The sequence below is a fragment of the Ovis aries genome, chromosome 17, assembly GCF_016772045.2.
Source record: "Ovis aries strain OAR_USU_Benz2616 breed Rambouillet chromosome 17, ARS-UI_Ramb_v3.0, whole genome shotgun sequence".
Lineage (NCBI taxonomy): Eukaryota > Metazoa > Chordata > Mammalia > Artiodactyla > Bovidae > Ovis > Ovis aries.
Genome location: NC_056070.1, coordinates 4,841,805 through 4,856,265, shown reverse-complemented (window position 1 = coordinate 4,856,265; position 14,461 = coordinate 4,841,805). Strand labels below are relative to the sequence as shown.

General features: G+C 48.0%; 1 long non-coding RNA gene across 2 annotated transcripts; it reads right to left on the bottom strand.

The window, feature by feature from the left end:
* Positions 1-2,106: 2,106 nt before the first annotated feature.
* Positions 2,107-14,037, bottom strand: LOC132657979 (uncharacterized). 2 transcript variants are annotated; one of them, XR_009596827.1, is made up of 4 exons: positions 13,740-14,037; positions 13,018-13,199; positions 7,920-8,048; positions 2,107-5,513 (listed from the first exon to the last, which is right to left on the bottom strand). It is a non-coding gene; the product is annotated as an uncharacterized LOC132657979 (long non-coding RNA). The 2 variants fall into 2 exon arrangements; XR_009596826.1 differs by lacking the exon at positions 13,740-14,037 and having other exon boundaries at positions 13,018-13,473.
* Positions 14,038-14,461: the final 424 nt, after the last annotated feature.

Sequence of the window (14,461 nt, the reverse complement as noted above, 5' to 3'; positions counted from 1 at the left end):
AGGGTTGATCCAGAGGTAGTTAAGGTGAGGTCATGCTGGAGTAAGGTGGGCCCCTAACCTGATGTAACTAGTGCCCTTATAGAAGGAAATTTGGACACACACACACAGAACATCACGTGAAGATGAAGGCAGAGACTCGTGTGATGCGTCTGCAGGCCAAGGAACACCAAACCTCACCAATAAACTGCCAGAAGCTCGAGAGCAGCTGGGAACAGAGCCTCCCTCGTGGCCCTTCAGAAGGAGGCAGGCTTGCTGACTCAATTCTGGCCCCCCGGGCTGGGAAACAGTGGATTTCTGCTGTTTCAGCCACCAATTTGTGGTGCTTTGTTACTGCCATCCCAGTAAACTAGCGTACCTGCATTACACCATTTTCTTGACTTCAGAATTTCTCAGAGCCTTTAATATAAATTAGATTTGTGTGCAGGGATTTCCAAATTTCACCTTAGGACACTTTTGCTCCACTGGGCATCTAGGAAGACTAGTGTGAACGGGCACACACACACTCTGGAATACACTCCTTATGTGAGTTGTCTACGTTCCTCGAGCCCACCCAGTAGAAATAAGAAGACGCTGTTTCTAAGCCACCTGGAGCCTTGGGTCTTGGTGCCCGAATCGCTTAACTTCTCTGTGGCCCCGTTCCCACCGTCATGCAGCCGGAATAGCAGACTCCTCGGAGGCTGACCACAGCAGATGCTCTGTACACATCGGGGACCACGTCTAGAGCCGTTTTCACAAATAGCGCCGTAACGGCTGCTGGCGGGAGCCGTGATGGAGCTGGCTCTCCCGCCAGTCCTGCTGTGGAGTCGGGGCGCCTGGCGGCTGTGGGTGGGGAGAAGCAGCGCTTGAGTCTGGCTTGAATCCAGTAACAGCAGGGACAGCCAGGCCCCTTTCGAGAGGCCTCGGGGGCGCTTTCAGAAGGCAGATTCCCGTGGTCCCGAGGGCTGGCCGGGGGACATCAGCCTCGCCACTGCCCCTCTGCTTGCCAGCATCCAAATGGCTTGCTCTTCACCCAGGGCCTCCGTTGTCTGGAACGTCCAAGCTTCCAGACAGAACCCGGGGGCAGGGAACTGCTGGAAGGGGCCAGGGCGGGCGCCTGGAAAAGCTGAAAATAACACTCACACACACAGCCAGGGAGTGTCACTTCCTAATTCCTACCTCAGGATGGACGCGGCAGATGAGTGGGAGGAGCAGGAGACGGGAGGGCAAAGGGTTGAGGGACACTAATTGTTATGCCGCAAACTCCCCGCCTCCAAAAGCACCCAGCTGCTCCCAGCGCCCCTGAGTTCAACTCCTGATCGTTGTGAGGCCGACTGACAGCAGTTCACACCCAGCCAGGAGGAGAGAGGGCAGGGGGAAAGGCTTGGCAGCGACTATACCCATAAACGCAGTGACTTCAGGCTGATAATCTCCTCCCACCCTAAGCCCCCGAGAGCCGTTCAGGCAGCAGAGGAGGAAGAGCGTGTGGAGGGGACAGGAAAACACGGTTGGAAAGGCAGGTGAGGCCCAACTGCTGGGGTCTTCCAAGTCCTGATTTATTTGTAAAGGATTTCAGGCTACTCCTAGGGCTGTGGGAAGTTATGTTCTTTGCACAAATGAGTGACGTATCAGAGCAAGGCTTCTGATGGCTCCAAGGGGCCGAGATTAGAGGCGGAGACCCTGAAAGTAACCAAGGGCGGGAAGCCCCCGGGTGCTCCACTGAGAAGTGGGAAGAGTGCCACAGAGAACACTGCAAAGCTGAGTACTGCAGGCTGGCAGAGGGAAGAAAGCAACGCTTGTCCCTCCTCACACCTTCTAGAACAGCTAGACTTAGGAGACTTATGCTGGCGAGATCACAGAGCAATAGAATGCGCTCTGCTGGCGGGAAAACGGCTGACCCTCTCCTGCTTGCTTCTCAAAGATGCAAACTCAAAACTTCGATCAAGGGGTTTCTAAGAAACCGCCAAACCCTGTTTCAAAGTAGTTGTAAAACTGCTCTGGAAAACTATCTGATAGTTTCTTACAAAATGTGACATGTACCTTATCCTATCATTCTAGGTATTTACCAGGAAAAATAAATAAAATTTAAAAAAAATTTTTTTAAGGAAGTCTCGAGGAAGACGCATCCAAAAATGTTCACAGTAGCTTTATTCACAAGAGTCAAGGTCTCTATCAACAAGAGAATGAATAAACAAGTTGGGTACAGTTCTACAATGAAACACTACTTAGAAATAAAAAGGAACCAGCTACTGACGTGCACAACTTGAGGGGTGTCACAGACGTGTGAACAAGGCCGGATGGCAGTGAGGGCTTCCTGTATGAGCCTATTTATATGAAGTTCAAGAGCAGGCAAAATTAATCTAGTGTGATAGAAATCAGAGCGGTGATTGTCTCTGAGAGTGGGGGGTTAATTGGAAAAGGGCAGGAGGGAGCTCACTGGGGTAATGGAATTTTTCCACATTTTATTTGGGTGATGGTCACACCATAGGACCATAGAGCACTTTTTGTTTTCAACTCGGCATCTGGCAGGAATGGCATTTGTTGAACCACCCCCTGGGAAACTTTATTCAGACTCCTCTCCTGTATTTGGTCTAGGTTCAACGAACTTATGTACCAGAAAGAGGAGAAGATGCTGTTTAAAACCACAGCCTGAGCCTCATGTTTTGGGTGTTGGACCCCAAGTCATTTAACTTCTCCCTGCCTCAGTTTCCATTTTTACGTTTTTTTTACAGTTCGAATAGGCAGTCCACTCAGGGTTAAACAAAAGGCGTGATGAATTACACCCACTTTTCTCAATAAAGAAAAATTACTTCAAAATGTAAGCAAGATCCAACTTCCAGTTTCCATTCCGGCATGTAGGAAGCTTAGAAATTGCCATTCTGTCCTAACAACAGATAAAAAGCTGAACTGAAAAATCAATCACTATTCTCAGATCCACAAGAGAAGTGAAGTCACAGAAGAAACTGATGCCCTCTAGACTGGTGAGGCTGGCAGGCAAACACCAAGAATCACACCTTGCAAGAGTAGAGACCAGTGCTGGTGGAGGGAAGCCCCAGCTGCAACTGGTGAACTGCTGGAGACTCCATGTGGAGTCTAAAAATTCACGGGAGTGGAGGGACATACTTTTGTGAGATTTATCTCCTGGAGCTCTATCAGGTTCTGACAGTGATTATCAGAGGGAAAAAAATGCAACCCCCTTGTGTTTCCAGCAGAGGGAAGGGGAAAAGAACCATTTTGAAATATGCCAAAACACTCTGCTCTTCTTAGCAGGGCCTGCCCTCAAAAGAAACTGTTTAACCAGAGCCTAGCCTCCTGGGGTTTTATCAGAGCCTAACCAACTTGGAGGAAGGGAAACACCCACATCCAGCCTCCTCTACACATCCTGTCCCACCTAATGGGATAACACTGAGAAGTGCGGCCTTGAGGCATAAGCTCACAAAATGACTGAGACTCACCTATGGGACCACAGACACTTCTCCTCCCCCGCGCCTTGTCACCACATCACTAGGGGCCTGTTTACAGTGGTTCCTTTCACCCAGTACATCATGCCCAGCTATCAGGGGAAAATTACAACACACACTGAGAAAGCTCAGATGGAAGAGACAGAGCAAGCCACAGAACAAGCCTCAGACAAGACGGTGATGTTGGAACTACCAAACTGGGAATTAAAATAACTGATTAATATGCTAAGGGCTGTAGTGAGTAAGGTAGACAGCATGCACGAACAGATGGGCAATAGAAACAGGTGAAAGTCCTAAGACGTGTTACCACTCAGTCCTGTCCGACTCTGAGACCCCATGGACTGTAGCTCTGCAGGCTTCTCTGTCCATGGAGTTCTCAGGGCAAGGATACTAGAGCGGGTTGCCAGTCCCTTCTCCCGGGGATCTTCCTGACCCAGGGATCGAACCCAGGCCTCCTGCATTGCAGGTGGATTCTTTACCATCTGAGCCACCAAGGAAAAACCAAAAAGAAATGCTAGAGATCAAGAATGCTGTAACAGAAATGAAGAAGACCTGTGATCAGCTTCGTAGGCTGGACACAGCAGAGGAAGGAGTCCCCGAGCTTGATTACCTCAATAGAGACCTCCCAAAGTGAAAAGCAAAGAGAGCAAAGAGTGGAAAAACACCATACAGCCTTCAAGAACTGTGAGACAACTACGAAAAATGTAATAGATGATGGAAATGCCAGAGGAGAAGGGAGAGAGAGAGGAGTAGAAGAAACATGTGAAACCGTGATTATGAGAATTTCCAGAAATTAAAGTCAGACAGCAAACCACAGATCCCAGAAGCTCAGAGAACATCGAGCAGGACAAATGACCAAAAAACTACACCTAAGAATATTATTTTCAAACTACAGAAAATCAAAGGTGATGAAAGTAGCCAGAGGAAAAAACCACCTGGCTTAGAGAAGAACAAGGATAATAATTATATCTGACTTCTCAGGAGCCGTGCAAGCAAGAAGAGGGTTGAGTGAGACATTTTAAATGTTGTGAGAAATAAATCACCCACCTAGAATTCTATACTCTGGAATTATCCTTCAAAAGTAAAGGAGAAATATAAAGACAAAAGTTGAGAGAATTTGTTGCCTGTAGACCCGTCTTACAGGAAATGTTTGAAGAAATTCTGTAGAGAGAAAGACAATGATACAGATTAAAAATTCAGATTTACATAAAGAAAAGAACTTTGGAGGAAGAAGAGAAAAGATTGTGTCTTATTATAGTTTTAATCTGTATTCCCTTGACTACTATTTAAGTTAAACTTCTCTTTTTCCTAATTAAAAAATAAAAATAAATTAAACAAGATTAATGGTGGTTCTCCTGAGCTATTAGCTCCAACATGGTCCTCCCTCAGACCTTGATCAGGGTTCAGAGTTCCCACCGTTTAGAATGGAATGGGGTGGGTAGCCTCTTCCTTACCTCTCTCCTCTTCCAGTAAAGAACCTAGTCACCTCTCACTCGCTTCCCAAAGAGCCAAAGGAACAGTTAAGGAGAGAGGATGTGAAAGAAAACAACACAAGGCTCTGTGTTTGCAGGGTCTTCTACCTGCTTGGTGTCATGTAATGCTTCAAGCAGACATCCTGTTCTAAAGATGAGTGATTTAAGCGCCAGCTAAAGTGTCAGAACCTGGGTCTAAGCCTTGGCCTCCTGGCTTCTCCGGGCCCCTTCTACCCAGGAAATTTATAAAAGAGCAATCGGAGAGGTTCACCGCAGTTTCTGAAAACACTGAGTTTCCAGGATGTCTGTCAGAGGCAAAGAGATTCTGTGCATGCAGAGAAATGGGCATGGAGGCCCGAGAGAGTCAACTGTAGGGAGAGGTCAGTGAACTTCCCTGAGCAGATTCACACTGCAGAAGGCAGGCTGTGGGTTGACTCCAGTTCACGCTGGCAGCTGAGATGCTGAGATGGGTGCTCAAGTGGGGCCCTGGCGGCTGGCCAGCCTCCAGCATCTATGAAGGCCACTTTTCTCTCTTTCACCCCTGTTCTTCCTGGAATCCTCGGGGTGGAGGCAAGCACATTCGAGAAGATTAATCTGGAAATATCTGGAGAAACAGGATGAGAGAGTTCTAGGGCACGGCCTTTGTCAGAATCAGCCCTGTTCAGCAGACAACAGGCTACTCCTCTATGCCCCGTGTGGCACAAAATCCATTGAACCAGAGCCCGTGAATATTCACACTCTTGCCTTCTTTCCTGTAACTCACTTTGGGAAGTTTCTTTCTTTTTTTTTTTTTTTTTTCATTTTCATTGTTCACCTAGTGATTGAGGTCTAACTAACGGTCAGAAATCTATGGCTATTTTAAAAGACAGATTTTAAGCCCAAGGATGGAAAATATGCTTGAGAATAAAATGAAGGCATCCTACGGACAGACTACTGCATGGGGCACTTGACAGGGGTGATAGTGGATACATTTAGCAACCAATAGGCACAGACTCTGGTCAACTGTAACAGGGCTCTGAAGCACCAGATGTTAACCCTTTAGTTGCTGAATCTAGGGGAGATGGTCGGGAAAATGGGAGAACAGCCAGGGCTTCACGGGAGGGGGGAACCCCTGGGGGATCAGTTTATTCACCAACTGGTACAGAAGTATTTCTGCTGGGTTTTTTGTTTGTTTTGTTTTTTGGCTGTGCTGGGTGGCTTTTGGGATCTTAGCTCTCTTGCCAAGGATGGACTGAACCTGCACCCTCGGCAGGAAAAGTACCTAACTACTGGACCACCAGGGAGTTCCCAGTATTTCTGTTTTTAACAATCGGTTTGCCTTCCCCTAAGCAGAAAGCTAAATCCTGGCCCTGAAGCTGACCATTTGGAGATGGAAATGCTAAACCTAAGGGAAATTAAGAGATCTGGTCAAGGTCATGTAACAATGTCCCAGCTCAGCCTATAACCTTGTCTTTAGATCCTCAACCTCGTACTAGGAAAAGTGTCCCTCTAACATTCTGATGTTTTGTATCGATCAACTCATAGACCTTGTCAATACCATAATATTTTAAGTTATTTGTGATTGTATAGAAAGCAGGCTTAGGTCATGTCAATATATGAAGTATTACCTAGGCCAGGGGGTGGCAAACATTGTCTATGAAAGTCACCCTGCAAATAGTTTTTGGTTTGCGGCTCACAAATCTCTGCCGCTCTGGTGCTGTAACACTAAGTCAGCTCTACAGATGGGTCAATGAATGACTGTGGCTGTATTCCAACACAGCTTTATTAATGGGCATTAAAATGTAACTTTTGCATGATCTTCATGTGTCACAACATATAATTAATCTTTTGATGTTTTTAACCATTAGAGATGGAAGAACACTGAAAAAACATTCATTCATTGGAAAACCTCCTTACCTTCCAAATCATACAAAAACATGGTGGGCTGGATTTGGCTCATGGGCTGCACTTTGCTAACCCCGGGGCTCAAGGTTCACCATCTCCCCGGCATAGTGTTGACACAGAGCAGGAACCAGTGTGGAGCTGGTCTACCTCACCCTACAGTCTATATACGCGAGTAAGCCTGTGAGAACCTTTGAATTCTAGAAATCTGTTTGTGGGTGTCTGGAGGTTGCCTGCGAATGGGGGAGCTGACCGGCTCTGGGGGCCGTGTGTGCAGAACTGCCTTGGAATCAAGAATTGAGGGACCAGCCCGGGGCTCCCCAAACCCGGGGCCCTTACCTGGCCGTTATCCTGCCCTGCTTCTCTCTGGGCCTACTCGGGAAGGGGCTCGTCAGGAGTCAGCATTTCGCCTCCCTCCTAGGCTTCATCTCTGTTATTCGGGGAGGCGGTATAACAGGTAACTGAGCACACGTGCTCTGGGCTGCTGCTCTGTTCCTGCGGGTGACCTTGGGCGAGTTATTATACTTCTACTCCCTGGGCCGCCTTTTCTCCACTGGCAACACGATGCAGAGTAACTGAGGCAGCACATAGAAAGGACCTCTATAGTGCTCAGTCAAATACAGCTATGAACATCCCTGTTCTGGTTCTCTCCTGTCTCTCACCGGAATCCACCCTTTGGACTGGATTATGAAGCATCGGGCTGGTTTCTGGGGACGTGGCTGCAAGGCCAGGAGAGACTCAGCCCTGGCCTTGGAGTCCTTCAGCCTATTCAAGGGCAGAGTTGTCTCAGCTAGCTATCACTGTGTAACAAAACACCCCAAAGTGCACGCATGTATTTGTCTACAGGCTTGCAGTGCGAGCAGTGTGCAGTGTAGCCAGCTGGTTTGCTTCTGTGTCACTGAGTCTTAACTGAGTGGCTCCACTGGAGCTGGAGGCTGCATGATAGCGCCACTCGCTCTCAGCGGGGACGGCTGGAACGGCCAGGGCTGGCTGGGCTGACCCCTGTCTCCTCCTGCACCTCCCTCCCCTCATGGCCTCTCCCTAGCACGGTGGCAGCGCCTTCCTTGAGGACAAAGACGGACACAGGAGGGCACTTAAGGTCCCAGCCTAGAAGCCATGGTATCATTACCACCCCTTCCTTTGTAACAGCAAGTCACAGGGCCAGCCTGATGCAAGCGGAGGTGACGTGGTCTCAGTGTCTTGCGGGAGGGAGCGCACAGGAGTGGAGGGGCTGCGGGCAGTCGTCTCTGTGGGGTATCTACCAAAAGGATGGGAAGAGACAGTGTGAGCCGCTTGGGAGCAGCATTCAGACTCGCTTGACCCTTTATAAGCCAGAACCTAGACACTAAGATAAATATTTTAACTTTATTTAAAATTTTTTCCCTTTTCTTCTGTTTTTTTTTCAGCCATGCAGCTTATGAGATCTGAGTTCCCCAACCAGCATCAAAACTCGGCTCCTGGCAGCTGAGTCCTAATCAATGAACCTCCAGGGAATTCTCTCTCAAGACATATTTGAAGACATTAAAGAAAGATTTCTTTCTCTGTTGGTATGAAAGAGTTTTCTTAATTTTAAAACTTATTTTTCAAAATCTTCGTTCATCTTACTAAAAAAAAAAACCTAAGATAATGCTAATGAAAAATAAGAATTTTAATCACTTTCTGTAACTCAAAAAGATTTTGCATGACTCTCTACTTTTATACATTCCATTTTTATAATGATAAAAGTTATAGAAATGAGAAACAAAACCTTTATATAGGCTGTTCACAAACCATATTCGGTTATTTTTACTTATCACAATATCCAACATTCTTTCCATGTCCCCTACATGGTTTTCATAATTACTTTTTCAATAGCTACTATATTGTTCCATTGTGTTGACCTGCCACATCCCATTAAATCTTTCCCCTCCTGGTCATCTCAGTTGTTCCTGCTGTGAAATATTTTTTCGTATTTTGACACGGCCTTCCTGTTGTTTTTTTCAATAGCTGAATGATATTTCACTGTGTTTATCTATCATCTTCTATGAACATGTGTTCCTTTTGTGGTGACCATCTTGGCTGTGTGTGCAGACTGGGTCGCAGCGAAGCTGGTCGCAGAAACACATGCTGGGACCAGGAGAGGCTGCATCTGTCACTCACGGGCAAAGGCAATGGGGGAGGCTGAAGACCAGGATAAGAGCAGATCAGTCACAGAGCAGTTTCATCAGCCCTGCTGGACATTCACCTCTGCTCTTGTTTATCCATCGCTCATGCACGCCTAAGCTTTTGTCTCCAGATGTCTTAAAATGCCTCTCGGCTTCCTATTGTTGTTATTTTTAACATGTTATAAGAAGCCTATAGTATCATAGCTCTTTTTTCTTCTTTTGAATGACTTTATAAGATAAATTCCTAGGGCTGAATTACGAGGTCAGAGAGCACTGAATATGTTTGGCTCCTGCTATGAATGGCACAGTTGCCTCCCAAAGCTGGCACTGCATCCTGGTGCTATTGTTCGATATTAGCATTGAAAGCCAGCCCGAATGTGAATGGGCGTCTCCAACAGGCATCCCCACGGTTCTCCTCTGTGTGTGCTGATCATAGCACTTATCACAGTCTTTGACTGATGGCTCACTTGTCTACCTGTTCACCTAGTCTCCAGATCCCTAAGGAAAATAGGCATCTTGTCCATCTCTAAGTGTCTGGTCCTGGCACAGTGACTAGTCCGACAGAGAAGAAGTGAAATGAATACTAATTTAATAAGTAAATAAATGATTACCTGAAATGGTAATTATTTTCTCAGACTTAGTTTCAAATCCATCTCCCTGAGCAGTGTCCACACTCCTTTGGTCTCACCTTCAGTTCAGTCCAGTTCAGTCGCTCAGTCGTGTCCAACTCTCTGCGACCCCATGAATCACAGCTCGCCAGGCCTCCCTGTCCATCACCAACTCCCAGAGTTCACTCAGACTCACGTCCATCGAGTCAGTGATGCCATCCAGCCATCTCATCCTCTGTCAACCCCGTCTCCTCCTGCCCCCAATCCCTCCCAGCATCAGAGTCTTTTCCAATGAGTCAACTCTTCACATGAGGTGGCCAAAGTACTGGAGTTTCAGCTTCAGCATCATTCCTTCCAAAGAAATTCCAGGGCTGATCTCCTTTAGAATGGATTAGTTGGATCTCCTTGTAGTCCAAGCGAGTCTCAAGAATCTTCTCCAACACCACAGTTCAAACGCATCAATTCTTTGGCACTCAGCCTTCTTCACAGTCCAACTCTCACATCCATACATGACCACAGGAAAAACCTTAGCCTTGACTAGATGGAACTTAATTGACAAAGTAATGTCTCTGCTTTTCAATATGCTACCTAGGTTGGTCATAACTTTTCTTCCAAGGACTCACTTTACTCATCTCTAAAATGGGGATAACAGCTACCTTGCTGGATCTGTGTAGGCGTTTGAGACAGTGTTTCTGAAAGGTCTAACGCAGAGCCTGATGCAATAACAGGCGGCGGTTTTTATTAGGATGGCATGTGAATGTCGTGTGCGCACACATTGAGTCTCCCCTTGCAAGAACCATTTATATATTTCTCCACTTATATGTTAAGTTCTGACCATTTTTCTAATAAGTTTGAACAAAGTCTTCTTATATTTTAGTTTTCTAGTCCTTTGTCACATCAGTTAAAAATATTTTAGTTGTATCATTTTTATTATAGAGGGTTTGCGGTTGCTGTTTAGTTGCTAAGTCCTGTCTGACTCTTTTGTGATCGCAGAGACTGTAGCCCGCCAGGATCCTCTGTCCCTGGAATTCCCCAGGCAAGAATACTGGAGCCAGTTGCCATTTCCTCCTCCAGAGGATCTTCCCAGCCCAGGGGTTGAGCTCACTAAGCCATGCCTCCTGTGGCTCCCGCATCAGCGGCAGATTCTTCAGCACTGCACCACCTGGGAAGCCCAGTATTTGGGTGGTCACTGTTAAATCTACTATAAGTACTTGAAAAAAAACCCCAAACACCTCATTTCTTATTTTTTGAGAAAAAGAACATAATATTACCAAATGACTTTCAAACAAAGGGGTAAAGTCAGGGTGAGGCTGGACTCACGCCAACAGTTGAGGGTGGGCTCTGTTGGGAGGGCAGGGTAGGGGACAGCCAGCCTCTGAGTTCTGATTTAGACTATCAATGCCACCTGGAGGGAAATGGCCCCTGTTTAAAATTCTACCCCATTGGTGTCAACAGAAGCTCATGCTCCTGGGGTCTGGAGTGGACGTACCTTTTGGCCTCAGGGGAAGGGATGACTAGTTAGCTGCCTCAGAGACAGAGTCTCCAGCTAAAGACCCTGCCTCCTTTTCATTTTGTTATGAACATGAGGCTAAGCTCTGGTCAGAGCTCTGCAAATGAGAACTCGCTGCGTGGAATTTCTAGAAAAGTTCCTTCAAGGTGAGATAGATATCTGAGTAGTGTCCCCATTACCCCATTTCCATCCAGACACTTCCTACGTGGAGTACAGGTGCAATGACTGGGGCTGCAGCAGCCATGTTGAGCCATAATCTGACCATAAAGCTAAGAAGTCAAGCACTAGAAAGGATAGCCCCCTGATGAACCACTGTACTAGCCCAGGGATGCACACCATTGTGCTTATTTTATGAGAAAAAAATAAACCTTTCATTTACTTAAGCCACTTTGATTAGTTCTTGTTAATAACAGCTAATTTCCATTTCTAATGGGCTTCCCTGGTGGCTCAGGTAAGAATTTGCCGCAGCGCAGGTGACCTGGATTCAATCCCTGGGTTGGGAAGATCCCCTGGAAAAGGAAATGGCATCCCACTCCAGTATTCTTGTCTGGAGAATTCAATGGAGAGAGAAGCCTGGCAGGCTACAATCCACGGGGTCACAAAGAGTCAGACAGGACTGGTTGACTGACACTAAGTAACTAATCTCTGTTTCTAATAGACACATTTCAAAGCCTTATATCCTGTTCTTTCTCCATTGACATTTGGCAGGGGTTTACTTTGCCTACAGCTTTCAGCTCAAATGCCGCCTCTTCAGAGCTGCCTCCTGTGACCGGCCACTGGTCCTGAAGTCGCCACCCTCCCCCTTGTCACTGTTCTTCCCCATCACCTCGGTTGGTGGTCCTTACTGCGCCTTTCCTACCAGCGATGATCTGACGTGTTGATTTCGTCGCTTGCTTGTTGTCCATCCTGCTTCCTTGCACGCTCGCAGGGACTGGGCCTGTCCTGCTCTCCTCTGCCACGGGGAGCTTTCTGGGCACGTGGTGGTGCTCAGTGAGGACACGTGCGCTGGGCGAGTCTGTGCAGGCGCCAGGATGAGGCACTGGGAGTAGGCGGACCTGTTGGTAGGCTTCGTCAGGGGGCATCCAAGAGGCTCGAGCGGAAGGCTTGTTGTGCCAGTGGGTAGCAGGCCAGGGTGCAGAGTGGGAGGGAGAGGCTGACTTTCCCTCACCCCGCCCCTTCAGAGTGTGAAACACACCCCCCGCTCAGGGCCCCTCTGCTTGGGCAGACGTGAGTGTGCGTTCATCACCTGCATCTCTATCGTGACTTCTGTGCCCGCACCGCAGGATCTCAAACTCCTAAACCATCTGTGTCAGGAAATAGCTTCATCCCACGGGGAAATACTCACCTGAGCCTCCACAACGATGGTTGACTGACTGAGCCCCCAACATCCCTAGTGGCAGGCTTTTTCTACCCGGAAGATCTTTGACAGAAGTGGCTATGGTTTCTCCCTCTCGTGACTTGATTAAATCCCAACTCAGTCTAGGCTGCCAGGTACAGGTCTCACTCCTCCAAGGAGCCTTCCTTGATTGCTCTGGTTCACTTGAGTCCTTCCTGTTTCCCATGCCCTGACCCCCACTTTGACATATCATTAGCTGTTTTACTCATTTGTTCATTCACCTAAAAACACCTATTTAAAGCCTCCCCTGAGCTGGGTACTATGTTAGTCCCTGGGTTACAATAACCAAAAATAAACGCAGTCCATAATGATCACATATTAATTCTTTTTTCCTTTTTACCTTTTGGCCATGCCGTGCAGCTCGTGGGGTCTTAGTTCCCTGACCAGGGATTGAACGTGCGCCTCCTGCATTGGAAGTGCCAGGGAACTCCTGAACCACACATTAATTCTGGAGATGTTTCCAGTTTTCAGTGCCTTGGTGATCACCAAATTGTATAAATAAAAGCCCTAAAGTCAAGTGACATTCACAAAGCAGATGATAGCTTTCAGCCACCACTGCAAGCACTCACCTCAGGACCAGCACGGTGATGGCTGCAGAGAAAGGTTTGTTGTAGGGCAGACCCGTTTAGCTCTTTTGGGGGCAGTAGAGCTGTGTACACATCTGTAGTCTGCTGTTGTGTGGGGCTTCCCTGGGGGCTGGAGCTAACAGCAGCCCTGCCCGGAGGTCACTGTGGTACCTTCCGATGGGGAGCTGTGGAGCACAAGCGTAGGAGAAGGAGAACCTCTGTTAGCCACGAGAAAGTCAAGGTTTAGGTTCTGGGCAACTAACAGACAGGAGGGAAGGAAGTTTGATTCTTTCAGTGAAAACCCAAGAGTCTGCAGCAGGGTGGGCCACAGGATAGTCAAGGAGTTACTGAAGGGTCTTGATGGCACCAGCAGAGGGGCAGGGGGCTTCCCTTCTCCTGTGGGTGGGAGGGAGCTGAGTCAGCTCACATCCTGCCTTTCCTTGTCCAGCGAGACCAAACACGCTCTGAGCACAACCAGTCAATCAGTGTGCTTGTGCCACGCCCTCAAACACAAACGCACTCAGACGTCACTGTGACACTGCTTCGTAATCCGGAATCCAAAACAACCCAGGCTCACACAGCCAGACTGTTTTCTACCCTTGGCTTGTGTCAGCAGGAAGCAGCTTCCACATTATAGCACAGAGCCAGGGAGATGGAGCCAGGGCTCTCATCACTCAGAACCTCAGCACTACATCCACGGACCGCTCACACTCGAAGCGACGTACCTGGGGAATCAACGCTGAATCTTAGGCGGCAACTGGATCAGCATGGATAAGCCTCACTGGGTAGCATTTTCATGTCAGGTGTGTTTCACTGGAGCATGACTCCTCGAAAACAGCATGACCTCTTTGGCTTTCGGTTGATTAGAATGTTGAAGCAACCAGGCCAGCCCACAGCTGACCTTGCTGGACAGGCCCGAGGTTCACCCATCTTGTGATGACTTGTCTGTTTTTAATCCCAGCCTGGCTTCTTTCTGCCGCCCAGAACTCTTTGGCCTGCTCCAACCCCTTGCTGTGTGCTCAGCAAAATAAATGCATTTCAGAGATTAAGCAAAACATAACTAAGAGCGCAAATCTCCTAGAGGAAAGAAAATCATAAACAGTGACGAATCCCAGAGCAGACTACCTGCTGCTCTCACCACGGGTGCATCTGCCCTTCGCTTACCTGGGTGAGCACTGGGAGCTGGCCTTCGTGGCCCTGTGGCTGCGGATACACGGGCCTGGTGCTTTGTGGGCAAATCTTTGTCTGCCATCTTTCCCTAGGCCGTGAACTCTCAGGGATGAGGGGTAGAGTGTCTCCTGTGCCTGCTCCTGGTGTGGGCTCCACCCACACCCAGGGAGACTGTAGGATAGCTGTAGGTGGAAACCACAGGGGGCCTCTGGGACTAGACAAGAGATACCATGAGTGTGTCATAACACCAAGGTGGAGATGAAGCAGCAGGGCTCAG